The sequence below is a fragment of the Cyanistes caeruleus genome, chromosome 6, assembly GCF_971803275.1.
Source record: "Cyanistes caeruleus chromosome 6, bCyaCae1.hap1.1, whole genome shotgun sequence".
NCBI lineage: Eukaryota > Metazoa > Chordata > Aves > Passeriformes > Paridae > Cyanistes > Cyanistes caeruleus.
Genome location: NC_141706.1, coordinates 28,582,026 through 28,609,402, shown reverse-complemented (window position 1 = coordinate 28,609,402; position 27,377 = coordinate 28,582,026). Strand labels below are relative to the sequence as shown.

At 44.3% G+C, this 27,377-nt stretch overlaps 1 protein-coding gene across 15 annotated transcripts in view; it reads right to left on the bottom strand.

The window, feature by feature from the left end:
• The window catches only part of TSPAN18 (tetraspanin 18), a 185,521-nt gene that overhangs the window by 119,125 nt on the left and 39,019 nt on the right, over positions 1–27,377 (bottom strand). For 2 of the 15 annotated variants that reach the window (XM_086895029.1, XM_086895028.1), the window contains 2 exons: positions 14,805–15,146; positions 11,234–11,345 (listed from right to left, as the gene is read on the bottom strand). The exons of 4 other annotated variants lie outside the window; for them this stretch is intronic. The gene's annotated coding sequence lies outside the window, so the exon portion shown is untranslated. Of the gene's footprint in view, positions 1–844; positions 1,335–1,481; positions 1,627–1,817; positions 2,236–11,233; positions 11,346–14,804; positions 15,147–27,377 lie in introns of those variants that run through there. 9 more of the 15 variants (XM_086895025.1, XM_023928002.2, XM_086895034.1 and 6 more) reach the window with 9 other exon arrangements.

Genomic DNA, 27,377 nt, shown 5'->3' with positions numbered 1-27,377 from the left:
TCACATGGTATTATAGCCTGAGCCAACAAAAGCTGTAGCTCGGCCACAACAAATACAGAAATATTAACTGCCTTCCAAGCAGGCTCAAACATTCGAATCATTATAACGTACCATAAAAATACTTTGGTGAAAGCAGACGATAAAGAAGCGCATCTGTACATTATGTTACACAGCCGAATTTGAAAGATTCCCCCCAAATTAGGAAACACCCCCCCCCCCCCCAAAAAAAAAGACAGACTGTACCTATGTCTCCGAATCACATCCCTAGCATTTGCTCTCAGTTTCTCTACTTTTGTGACGGAACAACTACTGCTCCTTACTGAGTATCACAATAAGCATTTTACTGGTAGAATCCATCAAACACTGGCATATATCCTGTTGAATTAAGAAAACTCTTTTAACAATTCCAACTTTTTACCCACTAGCAACAGTGCAAGGCGAGCCTATGGTCACAATTAGCATATATCCTGCCAGGCACACAACCATCTCCAGCACACTTCTGCCCAACCAGCTTTGGTAGCCACTGGCGATTCAGTGAATTATGTGCCTAAAGTCTATTAATTGTGTCCAAATTTGCTCTTATTATAGAAATACAAGCAGTAATCAGGCCGAGCTTACTAATTGCTGAGAGAAGTGCTAGAGAAAAAAGGAAATTATGATTATCAAACATACTTCATCCAAGTATAGCACACATGAAAATGCTATTTACTCACTCACTGTAACCTTTAAATACAAAAGTTACCATAAAACTTGAAATGCCCAGTTCGGCTTACAAAACCCCCATGTGGTCCCTCGCTAACATGTTGCTGCAGCTATAAATCTCTATTAAAGAGCGGGCACTGACCCAGGGTAGCGGGATGGAAGATCAGCAAAGTGTGAAAGAGAAAATTCCTCCCAGCCCGGGCTGAAGTAAGAAGCACGGGTCACTCTCCTACCTTCCTCACCCGAATGTGAGGGGTGGTGCGCACCCCACCAGGCGGCAGCCGCAGTGCGGGGCGCTCCGGGCACAGCCTCGGGGCTCCCCGGCTCCTCCGCTTGTCTTGCTGCGAGAGCGATCCCGGAGGGAGGGGTGTCGGGGCGGAGGCAACAGAATACAGAAATACCGAGGGCAGGCTCTGAGGCTCCCGAAGACGCTCCCGGGGCCCGAGCCCGGAGAGGTGTTACCAGCGGGGCGAGTTCAGCTGGCTCGGGCAGCCGGGGCGCCCTCTCCCAGCTCCCGTGCCGGCGCTACCGGCGGGCGGGCTTGGCTTCTCAGCCCCACAAACTTGCACGCCCAGCAGCCCGGGGAGTCAGGGCGCTCCCGCACATCCTCCCCTGCCCTCTCCCGAGGGAACAGCGCGGCAGAGGGGTGGGCGAGCCGCCCCCCGAGGTGCCCCCGTCCGCACCCCCGAGCGTCCCGGGGCAGCGGCAGGGCGGGGGAGCCGAGCCGGAGCGGCACCGCCGGCCGCGGAAGGGCTGGGCGGAGGGAACCCTCCCGTTACCTGGCGGCTCCGGCGGCGGCTCCCGCGGCGGCGGCTCCCGGGCACGGACCGGGCGGACCGAGCGGCGGCGGCTCCCGGCGGCGCTGGGCTCCCACTGCCGTGCGCGCCCCGTGCCCGGCAGCCGCGGAGCGCCGGAGCCGCCAGCGCAGCCGGCTCCACCTCCCGGCCGTGCCCCCTCCTCCGCCCCCGCCCGGCCCGGCCCGGCCCGGCTCGGCCCCGGCCCCTCCGGCTGGGCGCGCCTCTGCCCGTGCCTCTCGGCTGCCTTCGCCTCCCCGGAAAACTTCCCGGCTGCCCGAGCCGCCAAGCCCAGCGCGGGGTGACTCGTCCCTCCCGTACCGTGCCTCGGCCGTTCGGGCTGCGGGAACGGCAGCACGGCAAGGCCGGCCCGGGGACAGCCTAAGCTGGGACCCGAGAACAGCCCTGAGCCCGCAGCGGGCGGGTGCGAGGGAGAGCTGCCCCCTCCCCGTCTGCAGGGTGTCCCCGGTAACATCCAGCGGGCTTCTGATGCACCGGGGGCATCCTCGGGACGCAAAAGGAGGAAACCAGGGAGGTGGGAGAGAGGTTGACCCGTACCTCAGTGGGAGCTGCTGAAATGCCTTCGAAGATCTGCCAGAGAAACTTCAAAGGATGACGCTGCGGGACTGGGAAGCCCTTCCAAAATGCTTGCCAAACCGAAGGAAGAGCCCGTGTTTGCGACATGGGAAAAGCCTAAGGAAATAAGGCTTGTGCCGTTGTGCTGTGTGTGCGTACCAATAACTTCTGAGCCAGTTAAGAAATTTCAATAGCGTTTGACAGCTACAAATTCCACAAAAATAGATAACCGTGTAGAAGAGGTCACCTTTTTACTGCTCTTGCACATAGAGCGGCTATGGCATTTCCAGTCCAACAGCATCTGACAAGGGAATCCACAAGGGGGGTCATTTCAATTATCCCTTAGGAAAACTGCTCATCCCTGTTCCTAACACTTTCAAAGTCCTTACCGGCTCGGAGCGAAAAAAACTGAGAGAGTAAAAAGAGTGCAGAAGTAATGCTGTTACTCTCACTAACAATCAACAGCTCAGGATTAGTAAACGGGGCTTTAGTAAATTGGACATTACGTCCTCACTTAACAGAGAGAACAATTCTACAAGGGCCAGATCATGCAAGTGATGTGTAACTTCAGATGATGCACAAAGATGTGTCCTGGTGCTGATAAGGAGTCCTGCTTATTTCATAACGCTTTGCAAGATGGGGGATGCAGATTTGGACCCCTCAAAGCTTAGTAGAAGAACAAGAGACAACAGGAATGTCTAACAGTGCAATGCAAAGGAAAAATAGATGTGCCAGCATTTCTGCATAATCTCTGCTAATGCCTCATATATCTGGTAATGAACAGTTACAAGGCTCCCCAGGTGCAGATATTTGTTGGCGTTGGCTTTCTTTTATTTCCTAATGTGAAATAAAAATAGGGAGATACACATAGAATTTAACAGTTATGGTCCCAAATCTATTTCTGTGTAATAGCAAAACTAGATTACACAACCAGACTGTATTTGAAGCGTATGTTTTGTTATAGTCTGTTGCTTAAGACAGGCAATCATTTCAGGGTCTGATATTTCCTTGTAATATTTGGGCCCGTGTTTTTTCCATTTCTGTTTTGCTATTCATTTATTTGTGTCACACAGCATGATCCTAGTTCTGCTTGGTCTTTGTGGCAGAGTAGGGGATTTCCATTTCTTTATTAGACACAGTTTGACACGAGGTAATAGCCTTGTTCCTTATTTGATTCCTTTGCAAAGGACTCAGAATGCTATTTTCCAGGAGGCTGGCTTGTCACACCCCTTAGGCAGCAGATCATAGCTCTTTCAGGCAAAGATTACATTTTTGCTCTACAGACCTGCCAAAATGGGTCCATTGGTCCTCCTCCTTTACCTTCTGTAACAATCTCACATGTGCACCCATGCACTGTCCAGGAGTGTTGCAGGACCCCACATGCCAAGCAATTTTGCTGTGAATAAACCATGAAAGTGTGCATGTGTGTCTGTCTGGGTGCCCAACCCTACCCTCGTCTTAGGGCCCAATGCACAGATCTCACGTGGAGGGTTTCCAGTAAACTGACTGGCCCTAGTCCTGATGGAAACACCACCGTTTTAAACAGCCCCAGATTCTACAGACAAGATCCTCTCCTTGTCAGGGACACTCTTGGCATTTTTTCCAGCAACTTCCACCCCTTTCCCCTCCAGTGACATCATTATTCTGATATTTTGTAAAAAAAAGCGCAGGGTGATGTATCCAAAGACTTGTATGTGTTTTCTGTTTTCCATCCCGATTCTCTGAAACTGTTTTGTAAATGAACAAAAGTCAACTATATGTGACCCCAGCTTTCAAATGTTCCACATGCTAGCATAGACACAATAGTGCTTTTACATGCTCAACTGTGCAATTTAAGGGGCCACTATTGAAAATTAGCTTCCCGAGTTCATAGTGCTTTCACCGTCATGAAGGAATTGCTTTGTGAATCCCAGCCAGCACTGAACTGAGTTTTGCATTTAAAGCTGGGGTTTACTTCCTTTGTTATGTGTAAAGAATATAGTACATCCTCTGAGAACTTAAAGCATAACAGCCTTGAATAAAGCAAATTTTATGATAGATCAACATGTGAGGGGGATGTCTTACTTGTTTTCTGATAAATAGGTTATTGAATTGAAATCAGAACAAGAAAAGTTCCATGGTTTAGCTTAGAACACTAAAGCTGTTCTCCCGTTTCAGAAGAGCCCAGAGCTGCAGCCCTCCCACTGTCTGAAGGACCTGTCCCTTGAATGTTACATCATAGATATCACAATCCAAATAGCCTCTCTGATACCCTTCTGATAGGCTTGAGTTTTCAGAAGCAGAAACTGCAATATTGGGAAACCATGAACAAATCATGGCAGGTTCCTCATAGGTGTAACTGTGTGGATTTTGAGATAAATTTAACTCCACAGAACTCACCCATTATTATATGAACGCTTTCTTGTCTGTGCTTCCCATCTTAGTTCTCAACTTCAGTTTCCCTGTTCCTTCCTTCCCTGGCCTCCCCAGCTTTCCTCCCGCTTCCTTTGCCTCCAGACTGCTCTCTTTCTTTTCTGATTATTCTCTCTCAGTATTTCTACTAATACCTTTCTCAATTTGCTGCGAAGGCAGACAAAGCAGGAGTACAAGCCCAATCCAGCTTGGCTGTTTTTCCTGGAGCTGGACTGACACACAGCCCAGCTCATTGCCTAGACAGATGGGCAGAAGGAAACTCTCTGGCATCTGCATGCTGGAACCTGAATACCAGTCTATTTCCAGATAACCATAGCACATTCCAGGAGCAATCTGTGCTCGGTAGAAATCACAGAGTGTTATTAACTCTGCCACGAAGCTGAATGGCACTCCTGAGAGCACAAAACAAACAAGGTCTCAGCCACAAAGAGCTTAGGATGACAAACTGACTGCCTGAACCCCATCACCTGCTCCCAGATAAAGACAGAGAAGTAAGAGATCTTGTTTTTCCGAAATGTCAAGCACTTACAGTGCTGACTGAAGTTACACTGATCAGTATGTTCTCTCATCTGCTATCAGACTGCTTTTCCAGGGCCCCTCCATCAGGCTTGGGAAAACAGCATGAGGGGACAGTTGATGTACTGGTAGCGAGAGGTTTGTTCAAGCTTCATTATTAAAATCATAATTAAAACATTGCCAGTGTATTTTTCAACCCAGTTTTGCTTTCCCAGGCTCAGCTGGGAAAACTGAAGCTAAATTGTTTATGAGTTGGTTTCTTTGTCAATATCAGCATTTCCCAATCATTTTCATCCAAGCAACAGCTAACATTTTGGAGGAAAAAAAATATCACAGGCCCTCCCTCTGCCATTTTTTGTTTTTGTTTTTGTTTTTGTTTCTTAAATCAAGAACTAAGCTGCATTTTGAATATTCATTTACAGATTTATTTTTCCCAGCTTTGTTTTCATATTCACTTGATCACATGGTAACATACATGCATGTTTTTCTGAAGTGAAAAATCATGTTTTGTCATTATTTCACATATCACTTCCTCATGTCTTTTTGACCCACAGACCACAAGATTGGAAGCAGGCTTCCAGGGCAAGAGACATGCTTTTCTCAAGATTATCCAACCTATGAAGAACACTTCATGCTCACTGAGATACTCGAATAGGTAGACATAATTTTCCTAAAAGCTTTCATGCTCACCTCCCTCTTTCCTGTCTTTGAAGTTGTAAGATTACACAAAGGAACTGGCAGCAGTTCCTAAACCCAAAACTGTAGCAACAATGACTGAACAAACCCTTGGACTCTGCCCAGAAAAATCTCAATTAAGAGAATTCTTTGTAATAATTTTAATATGTAGCATCGAAGGGATACCTTAAAGACAAAATGAACATATTTAAGATGACAGCCATTTCCACAGCTAGCAGCAGGTAAAGCTGTATATTAGTGGGAAAAAAAAGGAACACAACCCCAGAAAATATCCTGTCCTCTGTTTACCTTTTTTTTTTTTCTCCCAGAAGTTTACTAAAATGGAGATTAAACCAAAATATCAAAATTTACAACTATTTATATTCTGAGAAAATTCTCAGCATTCATCTTTCCTCTGAAATGTGCAGCTGAGATTTTCCTGTACTCCTAGAAACCCTTATGGAAACTAGCTTTCACTAAGAAAGAAAAAGCAAAATGGAGATCCCCATTGTACCAGGAACCTCACAGTTCCTTACATGTTTAAATATGACAAAAGAGACAAACACAGAGGAACCGTTATCCCCATTTACAAACAGGAAATTGAAGCAGGAAGAATGACTGCTGAAGAAGTACTAGAGGTCTGTGTCATCTCCAGGACATGAGCTAGGAGATCCTGGATCACAGACAAACCCCTTACTCATCCAAATATCTATCCTCAAATGTTCTGACCCTTCTTGGCATTTGCATCTCTCTTATAACACAAAGGGAGAAGGCTCAAATGCGTTTTTAAAACTCTAGATGACACTGAATTATTGAAGCTATTTTTATTCTCATAAGATTTTACAAAGCACCTTTCTCCTTCAAAAAAGAAAAGAGGAAAAAAAAGGAAAACTAACAAACATAGCTTCAGGGTTTGTTGTTCCTTGAGATGTTCCAATTAAAAAACACCTTATTGGACAGTTAAAGTTCTTCACAATTTCTCTGTCAAAAATGTGGTATGTAGTTCACAGGTATCTACAGAAAACATCAGTAACTGCCTGGGGGAGATGGAGGCGTTGAAAACTTCACTTCTGACAACAGTTAAATGGTCACTCCGCAAATTGTTTCAACACAGCCAGTTGTGTTGCCATAACGTGTTAAACATCTGCTAAAAACATATGGAATCCTCCTTGGGGGGGGTGTAAGTTAGATGCCATTCATCAAACAATTTCACTGCTTCCCTTCTCCCCAAATGACTCCCTCCAGAGAGGCAACTGAAGGAAAGGATTCCAGTGTCTATATGCAGAAAGGGTTCCCTAGCCAGAAAAGTGGTGATAGCTCCCCTTGGAACTGGGAGAAGGTCCTATCCAAGTAAATTCTGCTGAGGCACGTGGTGGTTAAGGAGAAAAATAAAACAGCACATCATCAGAACTCCAAATCAGGCATCTCCCTCCTTAGGTGGAAGGAGGTAGCATGGGGTTCTGCAGCAAAACTAATCCCCATTCAGCAGAATTCAGTTTACATGGGCACTACCAGGTTAGAAATGCTGCTCCCAGGTGAGAGACTGCTGAAATAATGACCTTGGGCATAGAAGAATTTAATGTTTTTCCTGGTATCACACCATAGAATGTAGAAACCATAGAAAATACACCATAGAAAATAGAATGTTATTACATCCAGAAAATTGAACTGTCCAGTGCCTAAACATTGGCATGAGCATTCATGGCTGTGTAAAATTTTTCAGGAAGGCTGTAAAATGTAACGAGAGCATCAATGACTTAGAGTGGTGACAGTCAATTTTCAAGGTATGAAGATTGACGGACATCACACACGATCCCAGGATTTTTCATTATCAAATTCAGTGCCTTAAGTGGGATGTAGCTTTTTGCAGATCTGAACTGGTCTCTGGTGACAAATGGAGATGACATATCCTTACAAGTCCACAAAAGCAATGGTTGGATGGTGATGCAACCTCATTGGGATAGCTGTCGAAAACTACACAGCTTTCTTTTGTTTCCTGAGGCTCCTGTTGTTTTTCTCAGATATGATACTCTCTACAATAAAAGACAGTACTTTGCAGGCCTCTTTTCACTTGTCGTTCACACCCCTTCCAAACACACACACGGTGAGGGCAGGAGCAAAACTGAACAAGTTTTGCTTCTTTTTTCCTCAGTCTCAGGAGTCCTTTTGTGTGTTTGTGTGTAAGGCAGCCCCACTCATCTGTCAACAAAAGGGAACTGGTAAGTGAGCAGAGCAGCCGTGCTGGGTATGGGAGCTGTGAAATTCCTGAATGCTGTATGGTGGGATTGGGGCTGACTTGATACCAGGGCAAGATTAGTTATTTTTAAAAATGTAGTCATAAAATTAATGGTCCTTGTGAACCCTTCACCAGGCACTAATTAATCAGCCTTCCGTTTCCACAAGTGAGAGCAAATGAATGTCAGGAATATGCAGTGATTTTGCCTAGTGGGCAGTAGGATTAGATTTATTAGAATTTAGGGCTCCTAACCTGCGATCGAAGCATGATTGCACCTCTCTCAGTTACTTAAAATGTGAGTTTTCTTTATCTGAAGATAAAAATCCTTTCATTGGCTGGACACTCATTAGTCAGAACAATTGCTATACAAATTATGTTATTTTGCAGCATAAAAATTATGGATTTTTGTAGACCACCATGGAACACAGGTTGGAACTATGAGAGTCACTTATCTGAGTGATTCCTGCTATGAATGTTTTAAACAACACTGTGAGTTATTAGCTGCTGCTTCCTATCAGGAAGAGATAAACTGTGGATTTATTTAATGTTGGAGCTGATTTCAGCCCTGGTTTTACTGGACTGGTGTCAATGAAACAATGCCAAGGACACATTCTCTTAGCTAAGTAGCCCGTAGCCACCTATTGCATTTAACTTCTTGTAAACACATCACAAAAGCTTACAAAGCAAGAGGAAAGAACCATCTTCTTGATTCCTGAATCCTGAGCTACCCTCAGTGAAGGACCCAGAACCCAGATTCTGTTTGAAAGACCCCCCAAGACTAGTCCTGTAGACTTACAGCCCACCAAAATTTTGAATCCACCAAGCCCCTGAAACCTGAGAATTGTGGAAAGCCTGGCAAAGGCTCTAAGGCTTCCTGCACTTCCCTCTTGTTGTAACCAGCTCCTCTGTGCAAGCTTTCATGCCATGTTTCTGATCCCCCTGGCTGTGATATCAAATTGCAGATGTGGCTGTGAAAGTTAAAGATTTTAAGAAGAAATTGTCAACTGGATTTTCCTGAAATCCTGTACAGCAGGGTCAAGACTAGGAAATTTAGTAGAGAAACAGGAGTTTGCCCAATCCACTTCTGTGGCACTGCTTTTAAGATGATTTCAGTTGCTCTAGAAGACGTGCAGAGGGGAAGAAGTGGTACAAGCCCTCGAGTTAGCTCCTTCTGTGCAGTATACAACCCAGTCTGTACATTCCTATCTTCCTCCTTTTCAGTACATCTCACTCTCCTGCTCTCATCTCCACTTCTCTCTGCTCATTTTCTCTCACTATCTCCAGCCCTGTTGTGCTCTCTGAAGCACTTTACTTCTTTACTTTCCCCTGTGTATCCCCATGATAATCAGTCCCTCCCTCACTATCAGGTCTCTATGTTGTCTTCCAGGAGATCTCATTTTGGTTCTGCAGATAAGGACACAAAGCAGAGAGTGAGTAGAGGAACAGGGGTCACAGAAATTCAGAAGAGGTTTTTCTCTTTAAACTGAAAAATGGGGGCAAATCCCTCTGTTGCAAGTGAAAATAATGACATGTTAGAAAGGGTGAGAATGGAAACTCTGCCTTTCTTGGAAACAGCAACTGAAAATGAAGCAATAGTTTTGGGAAGCCCAGGGTATTGGTAGAGCAGCTGGTCTCCTTCCAACTGGGATTTGCTGTGTTCCAGGGCTATAATCAAGCAAATAGAGAATTTGCCAACCAAGGCTTTATTCAATGTGCCAGGTAGCAGCCATCCCTTCACATGAGCTAGAAATGTCTTCACTAATGTGCAGCATGTGCAGAAGTCACTAAAGAGCCTTCACCCTTCATCAGTCACACAAGTGCAGTTGTGTGTGCATCAGGAAGAGCAGAGGCAAGGGGATGGCAAGCTATTAAGAATGAAGCCTAATGGCCCCTTGAGAGCCCTGGGAGGGGGGAAATAAAATAAAATTTAAAAAACCCTTCACCTGAATTTTAATCATTCCCAAGGGAAGACATGAGATTTAATACAAAACATTACACAGCTGCTTTGCTACACGAGATTAACTTCATGTAACAGGATGAATAAAAAAATATTCCCACTCCAACTTTCTGAAACATTCTGCCCTGAGGCAGTGAGAGAAATGGCACAGAATGCAGAATGAGGCAGGGGGATGAGCTAGAGATGCTTTTAAGCTCTGTGCAAGTCACCCATCCAAAGCTGGGCTCTGACACAAATCTCCTTCAACATCTCAAATTAATAATTCATCCTTAGTTGGGCGATCATTACAAGATCTCTTTCTATAGACAGACAGTCAGAGAGAACAAATGCAAGAGTTAATGCTGGCTGGCAATACTGTGAACCTCTGAGAGCAACAGGCTATGACAGCACTGCTTAAGTTCTCCTACTGCTGTGCTGAGCGCCTGGGCATCTGCTAAAGACTGTAAATGTGCACGGATGAGGACTGACCCACTTCTGCAATTGAAAGTTGGAAAGCCTCCCAGATGCACACATGATGTTTTGGCAACAGAGAGAGAGAGAAGTTCAAGGAAACTAGGAAAAGAGTTCAGAAGAGGAGTGTGAACAAAAATACACAAACAGAAAAACATCTCGTTCTAAACTCTTTGTTATCAGTCATCCAAGATCAGTTGCTGTCAAGGTCAGTAGAGATTTTTGTGGTAGAAATGAGGCAACTTCCCTCAGCCACCAAGATAAGTTGTAGGTTCACATCACTGCCTGTGAAAGTCAGCAGGGACTTGGTCACAAATTGATTTACAAGAACATCGGCTGGAGATATAACCTTTTTACTTTCCCAGCTGTAGAGTAAATGCATGTCCCTTGACAAGTAACTTTTCTTGGTAGCCCCATCAACCATTTATGAAGCAAGAGTAGTATTTGCTTAGTGCTTAGCATGACAGGCAGTGTGCATTTCATAAAATACCACCTTCCATAATCAACAATTTAGAAAACTAACTATTTACTATTCTTGCTAAAAATTATCAGGAGCAACCAAGTGATCATTGTGCACATTTTGTACTTGTCCTTTGGAGATAGCAGTCCCATTAAATCCTGGAAGTCAAGGAGCTTCTAGCACTGTCTAGGCTTTGGAAAATAAATCCAGATCTCAACAACTGCCGTGAGTCAGATGTGATTTTCTTCTTTTATGCCAGAAGAGAATTCACAACTTGAGCATGATGCCAGTCAAGGAAATATGAAAACAGAGAGTTGCCTAGGACAGCAGTGTGCTGAGGGACATCATGGTGCCTGCTTAGTCTCCGTGGGAACTCAGCAAAGGCAGGCTGGCTGTGGCTGTGGCTGCGCAGACAGAAGTCAGGGTTATTCAGAACAGATGCAGCAGTCACCTACCTGATCTCTCTCAGGTGTCTGGCAGCAGTGGTTGTAGCAACCCCAGTTCCCTTGTGCTCACCTCTTCAGCCTGCAATTATGGTTGCAGTCCTTCCTGCTACTCTTCTCTTGCCTGTGTAAACAGCAGACTCACACCAGTCCCTCATCTTGGGGCTGAAAAATTCAACTTTCTGTATGCTGTGGAGAAGCCTGGAGTCACCCCCAGGCACTGGTGATGCTCTGCAGCTGGAGGTGTTCTGAGTGAGATGTAAATCAAGATACATGGTCGTAAAGCGGCAAGTGACAAGACTTAGAGGGAAAAAAAGGTGTTATCTTTAGTAACCAGGCCAAATGCCAGCTCCAGCTAAGATAACAGACATTCTACTGACTTCCTGCAATTTTCCTTCAGTGAAATATTATCCTCTTTACTTCCTGCCAGAGTGTCATTTAACACTGCTTTGCCAGTCTACTGTGATTTGCTCAAAGAAAGCTGCATTTCAGTGAGGACTAAACTCCACCACACTAGAGATGTGCCCAAACTGTGTGATTCGGAATGAGATTTATATATATGTTCAAGAGGCTACATGGATTCAGTAGTTCAGTTTAATTTTGGTCAATTAATTTAGCAATAATCTTTTATTACAGGAAAAAAGGCAACAAACCAGTTACGTACACGGATGACATGAGAGTTCTTGTTTGTATCTGGAGAGCACATGTCACTAAAATAAATTTCTCAGAACAATAACAAGACCCTCTTCCTGCAGCACCCTGAGCTCACATTCCAGCAACCACTGATCCTATCACCTGGAAACAACTGCTGCTCCTAGAGACAGCACTGAAGTGCCCTCCGAACTGGAGGTACCAGCCCAGTTCTGCTGCCTTGTTTGGATTTGATGACCTTAAAAGTCTTTTCCATCTTAAACAATTCTGTGATTCTGTGATAGATACTGGGCTATTACATGCAGCTACATTTGCTGCACCTATTGAAGTGTTCAGCACCAGGTGGGATGGGGCTTTGAGCAACCTGGTCTGGTGGGTGGTGGTGGCAACCCCATGGCAGTGGGATTGGAACGAGATGATCTTTAATATCCCTTCCAACTCAAACCATTCTATGATTCTATAAGAGTGCAGTTTTGCCTCAACAATGCCTTGCAGACACCATTAGGTGATACTAATGTTTTGTGATAACATATTACTTGAACTCAAGATAAAACTACAGCAAAGCAATTTATTGCTATATTCCTGTATATTTGTACTGGAATATGTCAGTGTACCTGAGGAAGATGTAACAGCTCCCAAAGTAGGCAGGAGGAAATGTTGCTTTTCTGTTCACAATGGGTTTCCTCATCAATCAGGCATGTTCATTAAAGCTTGCTTCCTTTAGCAGGATGACTATAAAGGGCAGTTGTGGAGGAGGAAAAGGAATACAGACTTATTGCATGTCATTTTCCAGGATTTGTCCTGAAGATTAATTTAATCCACCACTTTAATGAGGCTGAGTCCTCAGGAATGGGTGACCAACACCTTCACATTCTAGTGTGATAGTACAATAACAAGACATCCTCTCAACACGTGTGAGGCCATGCCTTTCACAGGAGCATTAGGTACTGAGCACAAATCACAGGCCAAGTAGGAAAGGCACAGCTATTCACCACAAATCAGGTGGTGTCAGAGCCTCAGGATCCATAAGGTCAGAACTGCTATAGCTAATAGGCAATTTCTCCATCAAGTGTCACGCTGTTCACATGTTCCTGCTTTGCCCTTTCCTCCTGGGGTGTTGATGGTGCTGGTGATGAAGGTGGGACTGCAGCCAGCTGTTCTCTGAGATGAGGTGTGCCAGGCAGTGGGATACTGCCCTCAGCTCCAGAAGCTGTCAAAGCCATCATGGATTTATATTCCGTGGAAGTAATTAGGGACTCCCCGTTGCTTCTCCACTCGCCTCCCATTTGTAGGGCAATCACATCAGACAAGAGCCGTGCTCAGTGAACACTGCCAGCCTCCCCTGAAGCCAGTGGGGACTATTAAGAGAGGTTACTGGGGCAGATGGAATATTCCCCACTAGAATGCACACGCAGAGCTATAGATTTTGCCTTTGAACATAGCCTGTGGCAATTTCCAGCAGATAAATGGAAGATGCTATTGCCATTTGTTTGGGTTTTTTAAATAATGATTTGCATCACTTGTTGCTTTTAGTCATAGTAATCACATTTCCAGTCTGTGGTAGAGACACAAAATAATATTTTCTTCCCTATTTGCCTCATTTTTTTCTATTAATTTCCTCACTCTCTTCACAACTAGTGCAGGCATACAGGGCCTTTGTTCTAAGGGAGTCTGGAAGGGGAGATGCTGCTGCTCACCAGACTCCTTTTGTTAAGATTTGCAAGGGGAAGGGACTGGCCCTGAAATGCTTAAGGAGCTTTCTTCAGCCAGCTTCGGTCCTTTCCTCGTGACCAAAATTGGACTAGTGGCTCAGAGGCACAACCTGAGCTCATTTTATCCTCCTGCATCAGGAAAAGGCCTTTATAATGCAGTGAGTTTCTGGGGCCTTGGGCTTCCCACTGTTACATGAGGCTCACCAGGGGATGACACCCATGAGTTTTGCCAGGATGAAAAGCCAAGCTTATGCAGTTTCCTGTCTAATAGCAGATCCCTCCATCAGAGTCCTTGCCCTCCCCCACGGGTGAACTGCCATTGACCCAGTGAATTCAATTAGTATGGTTCTTCCTTTATCAAACAAACCCCACATGGCCCAAACCAAACATGGTGCATTTGAAAACAAATGGATTGAAACGGCCCTAATCTAGTCAGACACTGTCCTCTGCATATGTTCCCTCCATTTCAGCCTACCCACAAACACAATCAGGCCATCATCAGGATCCCATCTGGTCTGCAAGGGGAGCCTGACACCCTGCAGAACAGAGAGCATCTCTGATTTGGGCCAGTATCAAACAGACCTCCACAGTGCTTTTTGGGCCAGTTTTCTCACTGTCTCCACTGCTGAGCCCTAAAGGAAAGGGGAAGAATGCCTCAGATTAAGTCCTAGGAAGAAAGCTTGTGAGCTTAACTTGATTCATTCTATTTTTAACCTTGACTCATTCCATTTTTGCCATGCACAGTGGTGATGCAGTATACTGCCATATGCAGTCTGGACAAACCCCACTACCTAAAGCACTTGTGTAAATCACTAGAGTAGAAGGCACTGCACCTTGACTGGAAGGCTCTGAATCACTTCAGCTACTCCATATGTGAAGATTTTTCCTTTATACCACAGGGAAGTTGTCAGTGCTCCCATTTCTGGGGCCCACTGATCAGCTACATCTGCCCTAGAATGCACACCAGCAAAAAGAAATCCCACATCAAAGTGGGATTCCCCACCTGACTTGTCCAGAAGAAGAACACAGCTATGATGAGGAGAAGGGAGCTTTCTTTGCTGGCAAATTGGCACAGACACAGATGCTGCTCATATTATTGCCATCATAAACAGCACAGACTTGTTTGGGAACCCTCCTCTAACACAGTGCACCAAGCACTGAGCTGTCAGAAATTCCTGGGCACCCCTGACACCTGTTCAGGCACATCTCTCATGCCCTACCTTCTCTGAGCCAGGAGACACCAGGCAGGATCCCTGCTAGCTCACAGGACACAGAGGGAGGCTGGGGGCTGTCCCTTCCCAGCAGAGATGCCCTTTCTCTTTGGAACACAGATGGAGAGCAGCTTGAGTCAGGCAGCACATCTTAGGCAGACTCCCTTGGGTGGTTCCCAGGAAAAGCCTGGTAGAAGAGGATCAGAGACAGTGTAAGTGTGAGAGGGCTCAAACAGCACTGCCACCAGATTTGGAGGAATGGTGGCTTGCCTGAAGAGAGCGACCATTGACACACACGGGCATTAAAAATCAGGGCTGTGCAACTGGGTATCCATCAGGGCTGCAAAAACACTAAGGAAAAAAAAAAATAAAAATCAGTATTTCTTAGCAGAGCCCATCCCAAAAGACTTCCTCCATGTGGTCTTTCAGACAGCAGGACACTCAAGCCATCTCCTGTGGCAATGCCCAGGGTGGGCAGTCTCTCCTGACCCACTGGGCAGCCCTTCTCATTTAGCCTTATCCCTCTAAGAGCAGGAAGGAGGCAAGCCAGGGGCAACTATTAATTCCAGGAAGAGACAAAGGCAGTGAACACATTCCCTTTATACAGCCTTTATACATCTCTTTTCAGTGTATAACACATGCCTTAGGTGAGTTTAACAAAACTGCGAAAAGAGAAATCTTGTGAAGCCAGACCAGAAATCTTAGCAGAATATATTTGAAGAAACTGCTGAAAAACATAAATTAGAAGTTACCACATTTTCTATTCCAGGCTGCCTAAAAGGCATAACATACATATCCCTGTGTGGTAGATGTGAATTGTCCCACTGGAACCAGTAGCCAGCACTCCAAACTTCTGAGATGATCCATTCTTTTGAACCACTTCCTGTGCCCCAAAAGCCCTTGGCAGGTTTTCTATATTCTCTAAAATACATGTTCACTTTTTTTTTTTTCTTTTTTTTTTTTTTTTTTTTTACTGTCAGACTTCCCAAAGATGAAAAAGGGCAAAAACCAAAGAGGAATTTCTGTTGCACTACCCAATCCCATCACAAGTAAGGAACAACTGGAAATGATTGCAAAGCTAGATGCTTCCCCAGGGCTCCCTAGGAGCACTTATGGGCAGAATTCCACCCACTCCTGCTTCTTTTTCCCTGCAAACACAACATTCCCTACAGAGCATTCACACAACAGTGCAGCTGCTTCACTGGGAACAAACTAAAATATATCTGAGGAGACCTCTGGAAAGGCCTTTAAGGGAGCTGGAAAAAGCAGAACTATCAGTAGTACAAGTGCCCAGCACAACAGAATTCTCTGGAAAAATATATTGATCTGGCTCTTCTGATTCTGAGATTTGAAAAAGTCACAAGAATGCTTGAAGTTGCTCATTTGCATTTTGTTTCCCAGAATGCAGTTCCAGCTCATGTATTTCCCACAGGCACCGACATCAAAGCTGTGGAAACAAGCTATCTTTGCATGAAAGTTTTCTTTTTAATTAAACATTATAAACTAAGGCCAGAAATTCCTTCTTCTTTCACAGCTGGAGAGAGCATAAAGGCATAGTGAGGCTAGAGAAACAGAATCCATCAGTCACTGTACGGAGGGAGATCGCTCGGCCATGGATGCTGACAATTTCCTCCTAGCTGCTTGGCTCATTCGTGCAACATATGGCGAGGTATGGAAAGTGCACCTATAGCCCAAAGGTCACTGTGCCACCTGCAGACCCCAGACAACATGCAGCCTTGCACAAATACACATGGAAGTAATTAGGCAGGCAAGGGAGCTGGGATTTGAAGCGGAACCCCCTCAAGTCTGCTGCATTAATCCTTCCAGCTGAGCTGGAGAAGAAGTCTGAATTCCCAGGGGTCTGATTGCTGCAGCTTGTAGCTCAGGGTGGAAAAAAAAAGTAGTTTACTGTTTCCTTGCCACAAACATGCCATTATGTTTTTGGGGTTTGGGTGGAGAGAAGAACATAGGGGAGTTCCAAAGGGGCCAGGTTCGCTTCCCTCATTACCTGCACAGTCACAGCTTGGCAGGCTGCTTTCTTAGTGTTGCTCTTCCACAAGCTTTCAATTTAGAAACTACATTTGGATTTTATGAATTTTCACTTGAAGATGACAAGTTTTTTGGGACTAGAGTGATAGATCCCAGTGAGTGGATATGGGGATGCAGAATGACAGGAAGTTTGGATTCAGTCTCCTTTTTATAATGTTGCATCCTCTGGAAGTGTTAAGCTGTGGATTGTGCCACCCTTCCCTGCAGTGCACTGATAAAAACAATGTCCTCTGACCCCAAGGATCTTATCTTATAGCTGAAGCACCAGCCAAGAGATAAGAGTGACAAGGATATGGCATGACAAGGAAATCATGGTGGTTACAGGGATGTGATAGGTTTGGAGGAGTGGACTGAAAACAGGCTAAAAGGAAGTGGGATTGAAGAAGGGTGAGAGGATAACCCACCAGGGATCCAAGGCTCAGATGTCAGTAAATCTTCAATCTTCTGCCTCAGTAGATCCAAACACGTGTTCATCCTACACATTTGCCAATAAGAAGAAGTTGGGAACTTGGAAAAAGTTTGCCAGTCTTCATTCCCTTCATGATACTGGCATATTCCTCTTGTCTCCACCCTACTTTGCTTCCCTGGATTAATCATCTTTTGCACACAGCTCCCTGTGCTTTTTCTCTCAGAGGTTCACTGCTCAGGCCACTTCTCACACAAAATTATGACTCCACATAATGAAAATATCACCCAGCAAACAGTGAGGGTGGATGGAGAAAAAGACCTCCACAAAAAACCTCATGACCAAGACTTCACTTCAGTCCCAGGACCAGCTTCTCAGTTCTGGAGTTGTCCTTTTACATGCAACTCTATGAGACAGGACTAAGAGGCAAAGTATGAGACAAAAATGAGCAACAGGGAGAAGTCACTACATAACTCCAAGCCCCTTTGTGCTGCCTGGGGAGAGTAAAGGAGAGAACTGAAAGAGTGGAGTTGAGCCTGAGCAAGAGCAGATGAAGGTGTTGCTTTAATGTTTGGTATTTTTTGTTTTCCACCGCGCAAATTAATAAATAAATTTAAATTTAATTTAATAAGTTAATAAATTTAATTAGATAAGTTAATTTCCCAAAGGTATAGAATCATATGACCATTTGGGCAGGACTGAACCTTAAGGAAGATCATCTGCTTCCAACCTCCACTCAGATGGGCAGGGACACTGGAGGGTGCAGTCTCAGCAGGCTGCTGGCAAGTGGCACATCATCCTCATGTCACTTCATCAAGTTGTTCACATACACTTAGTGAGTGATAAACAAGCCACTGCATTCATCTTTGTGCCTCTTTTACTAAGTGAACATATATCATAAGTGCAGCCATCTACAATGTTTCTATTTCATTATTCCCCCAGAGATTTTCTATCTAATTTTAAACTAACTGTTTACATTTTCTGGATTGTGTCAAATAAACAGACACCACTATATGGAAGCTAAGGATACAGGAAGAGGCAGGGATGGGGAGCACTGCTAAGAAAGTTGCTCTTCTCAACTATTCCTGGAACATAAATAGCAGGCCTGCAATTCCTAGTGCAGTTGTGTCTGTTCTTGTGTAATTGTATGGGTAAATTCTCAAGCATCACACGGAGCTGTCTCTGCATTTTGAATAAGCCAGTTGAAAGCATGGAGAGCAGTTCTGAGCGAGCAGCAGGGATGTTTCCATGCCACCTTTCTGCTGCTGCTTGGCCAAGGATTTCCAGTCACTTTTCATGATGCAGCCACTCTTCTACAGGGTCAAGTTTATTTCCTTTTCATGGTGCTTATCAGGGAGGAAAAGGCTTGGTGCCTGCTGTTCCTGCTGAATCTTCCAACTTTGCATTTTCTACCCACCCCTCAATGGTAAAGAAAAAAACAAAGTCAATTTGACAAAATGTTCTGCCTCCTGGTGAGAGAAAAGAAAGCAAAATATGCTGAGACAGCATCAAAGTCAGAACTATGGGAGCTGCTAGGAGAAAATCAAGGTACAAGGGTACAAGCTACCCAGCAAATCCCCTTACAGAATAAGAATTAAGAAGCTGGTCCTAAGTTTAATCTTGGACTACCATCTTCAGCTGCTTGTTGCTTTTTTTTTCTACATTTGAAAATGAAGAGAAAACTCTAAAACTGCTCTGGAAAGCTTTTACTTTGCATATAGTTGGCAGAATCACACGTTGCACGAAGTAGAAAAAAAAAATAATTGTGTGGGGACAATGGACCTAAACCTTTCTCTTGCTGATTCAAGCATCAGAGCACAACACACTCAGTTCCACAACCCAGACTAAGCCTTTTTCTGAATGTCCCCAGACTGCCATTTCAGGGAATGTTTGCAGAAAGTTAATGCCACGTTAGCATCCTCATGTGGGAAATGGCAAATATTTAGGCACTGGGAATATAGAAATGTATGTGTCCAGAGGCTGCCTTAACAGACTTCCATTTTCACTGAATGCAGTGCTTTCCAAAACCAAATGTAATTCACCACTGGAAAGCTAGATAACTGCAGTTCAGTGCTGCTTAATTTCTGTGTGAGCTGCATGGATGTAGCTCAGTTCTGACTTAACACAGAGGTCTGACATTTGAGGAATCAGTTTTCCCCAGAAAGGGATTTTCCATTCTACTCTGAAAGATGCCATCTCCCTGGTGAAAAGCAAAATTCTCTTGCTAAGGGTCAAGCACATGGTCCATGTAAGAGAATGGTGTTTTTCCTGCATTATCAGTCCAATACAACAAACATTAGATAATCAAGGAATGGCAGAGTGGATGCACAGCTCTCAAAGAAAGATGCCTCATATTTGAGTCTCAGACTGCCACGGTTAAGATGTATATCTGACCATCTAGTTTAGGGATTTAAAGCACCTTACCAGGGTGGTCTGAAGCCAAACCCTCTCTCATTCTTGGTAGAACATTTTTCACAGGCAGTTCAGTTTTTGTGCAGCCATCAGGAAATAAAACAAGGCGGTGCCTGTTTTCTCCACACACTTTCTCTACTTCACTCAGAGGGGAGAACTGCAGTTCTGAATCACTTCCCATCAGTGCAAAGAAAGAGCTGTAAGTGGTTAATCATACCCAGCCAGGCTGGTGCCTCAGTGACAGCAGACTGGCTGAGATGGGTCTGAACAAGCCACTCCACCTGCTCTTCAGTCCCTTCTTAGCCCTTGTGTGTTACAATCATTATCCAAGTAGCTGGAGTCATTGCTGCAGTGCTGATTTGTACTCCCAGGTCTGGGCATATGCCTGTTTCTTGCCCACTCTGGGGTGGTGAGGAACCAGATAAGCTGTCTGGTCTTTGTCAAGATGCCTGGTCCTACTTCTTACTAAACAGTAAAGGTTTTCACTGTTAAAAAGCCCGTCTTACAACAAATGTAATTTCAGCCTAGGCACAAAAAAAGAACATAGGATTCCTTCTGAAGTAAGCCTCCAATAGAGAGAAATACTTAAGGGGACTTTGTCCAGTGATCCATCACCAAGGATTATGTCTAACACAGAGAGAAAAACTTGGAAAGTATATTTTGACCCCATGAACAAAATTTTGTATGAACTCAATTCCTGTTTGGGTTGAGAAAAAGCTGAAATGCCTAGTTGTGATCTAAAGTGTACTTTTAAACTCAGATTTTAGTCAAGGCTCTTTTTCCTGTCTCTGATAAATCGGTGTCTTAGCTCTTCCTTCTATGCCAGGGAAAGGAAGGTGTGGCACTAGTACAGTTTGCAAGCCTCTTATTTAGTGCTTGGAGAAACAATTGTAAGTAAATTAGTCACTACAGCTTAATGAGTGTCTATCAGCTGAACTGATAGAAGTGTGCACACTCTGCTCACAGTGAATGCCTTTACTTAATACACAGATGTAACAGCTAAGCTGATGAGTCTTTTTATTGTTGATAGAAATAAGAACCTGCCTTTAAACTCCTTTCTTATGGTGACCACAGTTACCTGTGCCATATTTTCCTTCTGCTAAATAAATCTCTTTCAAAAGTTCATGAAGAGGAACTCAGCCAAGCAAAGCAGCAGCCTGAGGCTTTGGAAACATCTCTCCACTGAACACACCACCACAGTGGCTGTTGCCATCTGCTGTACCAGGGAGCTGAGGGTACAGCTATATCCTCTCCCAGGCTGTAGGTGTGCCTGGGCTGGCTTCCACGCCTGCAGGGTTCCGAGCAGCACTGTGCATGTGACAGGGTTGCTGTGTTCCCCAGAAGTCCTGGATGCTGGCTGTTTGCCACCAGAAGGGTACAAGGAGGCAGGGTGTGATGGGGGGTTGTCAGAGACAAGATCCCAGACTATTTAGGCCAAGCACTCGTCTGGGTTTTGCAGGTTCTTGAACATGTTCACCTAGAACGAGTTTGTAACTCTCAGTACAGCAAAGCAGTATTAGTAGGAACAAAAGGTACAAAGTTTAGAAGAGAGTAGATAGCAGGAGGTGACACTGCATTCATAGTTTCTCAGCCCTTCTCACATCTGCTTAGATTCTACACTCTCAAGGAGCTTAAAACCTAAGTAGGATAATTATTTGAAAATATTACAGCAAAAGATGAATCACTCAACTTTATTAAACTTTAATGGCTCTTTTGATTGCTCTGACTGAGATGACAGAACTAATTCCACTGTATTTACAAGACTGCTTTAAAATCATATCAATAATTTCAATGTTTCAATGCTGATTTTCTCCTTGTTCAACACTTGGCCAGCAACCCAGAGCCTTTGTGTTTGCAGGCTGGCTTATGGAAAATGAGATGGCATAATGCCACAGTCCAGGGAAGCATCATCACCCAGATGAGAATGATTTATTCAAGAAATGAAAGTCAGCACTGCTAGTTAGTGGATCAGCAGCTGGAGAAGGAGCCATTTACAGCCCTCTCCCACGTAAAACATTTTGGAAATACCGTGGAGTTTAGTGCACAGGCATTTTCTTTGCACAAAGGAGAAAATCCCACTCAATTTTGCCAGATGGCTTTAAACATTCTGCTACTGGACCAGTAGTGGCGACTTCATCACCTTGAAGGGATTTACAGATGGGATAAGAAGAGATGCTTATCGCTGAGTCTCACTACAGTTATGCTCAACCCAGTTCTCTGTTGTGACGAACTGAGATTGCCCGTGCTGCGTGTCACACTCTTTCCTCTGGCAGCAGTGGAAGCTCTTGTCATGGAGTATTACATTACACAAGATCAAACCTCATGGGCTACTTCGAGTGGTTACTGACTCTTTTTTGTTCCATTTCAAACCTTGAGTTACTGAGGTCAAATACAGTGACCCTAGCCTTCATTTGGCATCAAAGGGAGGGATGCAGCCTTTATGCACTGTGGGAACTGCAGCTTCAAAGGACATAGCATCAATACATACAGGAAAGTGCCTCCAGCACTTACTCATTACTGGCAGGGGAAGGCAGGATTTTCCTAGAGGTTCCCTGTGGGCCCAGGCATGGAGCACACCCCCCCAGCAGAACAGTTGCTCTGGCTGAGGTCTGCAGAGGCTGAATGGGAAGGGCTCTTTTGTAAACCTTTCAGACAGTCAATTCCTTTAGGATGGGGGGGATTCCTAGGAGGCACATGAGAGGACACACATGAGACTTCTGGCATCCCAGATCTTTACAGGTGCACTCTAAAGTAATCTTAAGTATCACCATGGAGGAATTCCTGAGATATCTGCCACCCACTCACTACATTGAGTCAAGGGCAGCACTCTGACATATTTGCCTTCCTTTGAAAATCTTTCACATTGGCTACAGCTGAAGGCACATGGCAAAAAAAAAAAAAATTAAAAAAATAAAACTAAAAAAATTGCTTTACCAGATGATTCTAACTTTGTAGGTCTGGCTTCAGTTCACATTTCATGGACTTCACCTTTCACACTATACCAAATCACAGGTACAAGCCTGGTCACCAGACAGCAGATGCCATTAAATATAGTACATTTGTCCTAATAAACATGATCCTGCCTCCATTCTCAAACAGCTGGGTCAGCCTTTGGATTTCTGAGTTTTCCAAACTGAAGAAGAGCTGTTGCCAGCAAACCTCAAAGTGCTACAAATTTACACAGTTGCTGGGGCTATGAGCCTACTACACTGAAGGGTTTTTCCTCTAGTTCACTCTGGGGAAAATGTACCATTTTAAAGGATTTTCTTAATATTCTCTCCTTCCTTTCTCATATCATAGTTCTTTGCTTTGTGACATTTCTGTTCTCTGTTAAATTATACAGTATATTTCTCTAAAAATTGCTGAGATGACCTATCTTTAAACATAGACATGTTAATGCAGAAACTCCTGTGACTGTGGGACCTCTCCTGGAAGCTGCATGTGTGAATTAATGCAGCTGCCCATTTAATTTAATACAGAAAGTATCTCAATAAAATATAAAGATTAAAAAAAAAAAATAAATCCAAACCCTGCAGAAAAGCTCTCCCATCCTAACAGCACCATGGTAAATGTCTTTTCCATCTCATTCAACTGTGTTCAAAGTTTTTCAGCTGCAGCTTGAAGACTCTTACCAAACTCAGATGCTCATTTCAAGTACATCTGTGCATCTCTGCATCCCCCTCAGTCACTCACTGGAAAACTCCTTTTACTCTGTCATGAAAGGATTGGTCTGATAGCAGCAGATATAAATGATACCCACAGACTCCTCACTCACAGGAACTGTGATCTGGAGACACCCAGACTTGCTTAGAACATCCCTGTGTTGTATCACTGTAAGTTTTTTTGGCATACAGAGTAATCATGGGTAGAATATATCAGAATAGTAGAATGTATCACTGTTCTGAAAGAGGAAAGAGCAGAAAAAGGGAAATAAAGGGCTAGCAGGGTAGCTGATCACAGATGCTTGGTTTTGAGAGGGCTAAAGAGAGCCCAAACTCATTACTTTACAATATATCCCAATAAACAATATGCATCGCTATCTAAAAGTGGCTCTTTCCAGTTCTACTGTACTGCCAAAAATTACTGCTGAATGCTCTTTCTTAACTCTCCAAGCCTTTGTCCACGGCTGCTTCAAACAATGGCCGTTCACAAGGATGTGGAACAAACAACCACAATTCCTTTCTGAGCGCTTGCTATGGTGGGAACAAATAGGGAGGGCTTAAAGGAAACACTGGTTGCAAATAGCACAGGTGAGGGAAGAACTGGCACGGAAAGGCTTCTGCAATTACATGCCAACATTCTTTGCTCTGCAGCGGAAAGGAGGGAATCTTCTCAGCTGGGACTGTGGCTAAAATGGGAGGCTCTTTTAGGTCCCAGTCTGAGGCAATGTGAGGATTTCCATGCCTATTTAGAGGACACCAAAGGTTGTAGGAGAAAGGGGGGAAAAAGACAGTCTCTTCCAAAGAAGTGTTCTTTAAAATGTCTCTGGAGCAAAGTAGATAATTGAGGCGGGCAAATCCTAAGCAACAAGAGAAGAAACTTGCAGACTGCAGAAATTCCTCTAACAATGCCTTGGGATCACATAAACAAGGTTATTAATAGAAACCTGCCTCTCCAGCAGCCCTCAAAGACTGCTTCCTCCCATTCTTCTATCTGCACCAATTCAAGGCAGAGAAGCCCTGGCTTGAGAAAACCTCACTTGCTCTCTTGTTGTTTTATATCTTTCCCTCCACCGTGTTTCCTGCCAAGACTGCAGGCCAGAAAAGCCGGAAATCTCTTTGTACCTCCGTGGCTGCCATGGTGTGACCAAGGAACGTGTCTGAGATGTGCCCCTCCACTCTGGGCAGGGCTGTGTGAGGAAGAGAGTGCTGGAGAAGTGGAGAGTGAAGTGTGGCTGGGCATTCCAGACTAACACAAGAGAGGGTGGGAGCTGGGGCACAGACTGCTTTTCCAATTACTTCAGAAAATCCAGCATTCCTGCTTCACAGCCACAGGACACATGGAGGACTTGACCTGGCCTTTCCTGAGCTTTCCAGTCCCAGCAGACAACCTCAAAACATTGGGGTTTTTTCTGGCTTCACAAATCCCAGGCATCCCTTTAGTGATTTTGCTAGCAAAAGGCAGAATTTTATGCACCCCTGGGACTTTCTAAGGAATTGACAATCTCTGAGAAAATGAAGTATTTTATACTTTTCAATCATTTTTTCTGTTCTGTTGTTACAGAGGTTGCAGCCATACTTTCTCTAAAAGTTAATTTTCTCAGCTTCTAGAGTTACAAGAGGGATGGGGAATAAAGTGAAAAAAAGGTTGCAGAAACTCTAGGATTAACACACAACACCAGCAAATGTACCTACCACAGAGAACATAGAAACAGTCAGACTCACATTTGTACACACAGCAAAGAAGAAACCATTATTAATACTACAAAACCACAAAAGGTCAGGCCAAATTAATCTACATCTACAGACAAAATATTCGATAAGACTTGCTCTTCCTGGGTGCTGATTTATTCAGAAGGTGTTAACAAACAGAGAACAAACTGAAATACTGCACCCACTTGACCTGATCGCTTTTCCAAATTCAAACCAAGCAAGGTGTCAAAATAAATGCTTCCCCCAGGATCAGACTACAAATAAAACACAGAGAAGTAGGCATATGCTCCCTGCCACTCTCTCTTTCCATACACCATCTAGACTACTCTGGGATTCAAGTTCTGGTGTCCTGCACAGGTTGTTTTTACTTGCAGGAAAACTCATAGCACAAAAAAAGCCTCTTCCAGTACACACAGAGAAGCAAGAGCTGCTGTTGTCTTTGCCACTAGTACTTCAGCAAAATACATCTAAGGACTCTGTTCTAAAATCTGTACCACTTTGCATAATGAAACAGGTTTTGCATAGATTTTACATGGTCCTCAAGGACTCAATCTTTCTTTCTCCAGCTTCAGTAAGCCCTTCTGAGTTAAAACAACCAGTGTGGGTCTTCAGCTTTCTTTTGGAGGCCCTGACATATTTCAAGTGAAGGCAGAGGAATAGAGAGAACTCCTTTCCCAGTCTAAAGTTTTGGCTCCTTCATTACTTCTGAAAATCCATCTGGGTTATTCAATGACAACGCAGTGCATGAGAATGTCTGTGGAACAGGGTGTCTGCTGTGGCTGTGTGTGAAATAATACAGCCCTACTATCTGCAGAACAGAAGAACTGGCATTATTTCTGTTGCTAAAGAATATTCAGCTGGAGGAGCTGGTGCTGTTTGGCTGTCACGACCACAGAGCAGCCACCAGCAGGATACCAGTGCACCATGGGCATGGTGACACCCAGCCCACACCTTGTCCTTGGAGCTGAAAAACGAGAGCACAGCACGCTGAGGCATCAAAGCTGTGATTTAGCTTGGGTTCAGGAGGAGCACAGCCGCAGCACTCAGGGCTGCTGGTAAGCAAATAAACAGGGAAACCATCACAGTGCTCCGCTGCAGAGACCTGTGGGTTCAGAACTCAGGGCTGACTCTTCGCCTCTTTCCCCACAGATGCTACAGGCATGCCTCAGCAGCTTTGCTGAAAGCTGAACAGTGTGTAAGCACAGAAGGAAATCTTACAAATTGAGAAATAGGAAGCCAAAAGCAGTACATTTATGATCAGAAAATATTTTGACCATCATATTATTAGCTGTTGGGATTGACTTCTACAATTAACACAGAAGTCAACAGATTGAAAGTACTCAGAAGACTAAAGGATGGGTGCATGGATAATGAGACATGCAAGGTTATTGTAAACAGCATAAAATGGATAAAGAAGTTATAATCCTATAAACCAACCTATAATTGCTTACAGGAAAATGGAAATTGCCCTGCCCTAGTCATGATTGGTGACCCTACATTTTTTGCATTCTTCCTTGAATCTCTGCTTTTGGGTACTCTACGAGACAAGCTTATTTTCACATATGTATATCGTATTTTCATATCTCACTCTGGGTAGTTATTGCATGATCCCCAGTAATCCCTGGTTTCTGTCTGTATGGAACGGCAAAAAGATAGGAAGATTTGATTATAGGGAAAACAGGGAGAAGACCCTGAAAGGGACTGAACTTTTAAGGAGAAATATTCCTGGATTTTTTTTTCACTTTTCCTTTTTTTTTTTCAACTCTTGTACTGCCGACAGAAGCTGGGAGAGAACAGGGAGCAAGTATGTTGGAACAGGGAGCAGACCAGTTGTGATGCCAATCTGCAGTTGGGCTTAATCCTGTCAAACTGCAATCAAGAAGATACATAGCTAAACAAACAGGCCAGAACCTCTCTCCTGTTAAACATTCCAAGCTCAAAGGACTGCTCTCCAGGCACCACTAATGATAAAATGGTGGAAGAGCTGAGGGTGTGCAAGAGCAGCCCACAGATTTGCAGTGACTGTTCTCTACAGACAGCGTTACTTACGGCAAGCAGTACCACGAACAGTCACGCTGATGGCACTCTTCCAGCAAAATGTTATCAACACTCTACTTCTGTACACAGCTAATTATACCATGCTTAAATGCCACAGGGAGATGGCTGCTCTATCAGGAAATGCACAGAAACATATGCTGCCATATGGAGGAGATAGTCTTCACTGGGACCAATCTCTGTGTGTATAAGGCCTCACAGCCCTATTATATCATTGTTTAGAAAGCAGGTCCCCTAGAAGGTAAGCAGGAAAAGGGAAAAAAAAAAAAAAAAAAAAAGTGGCAAAAC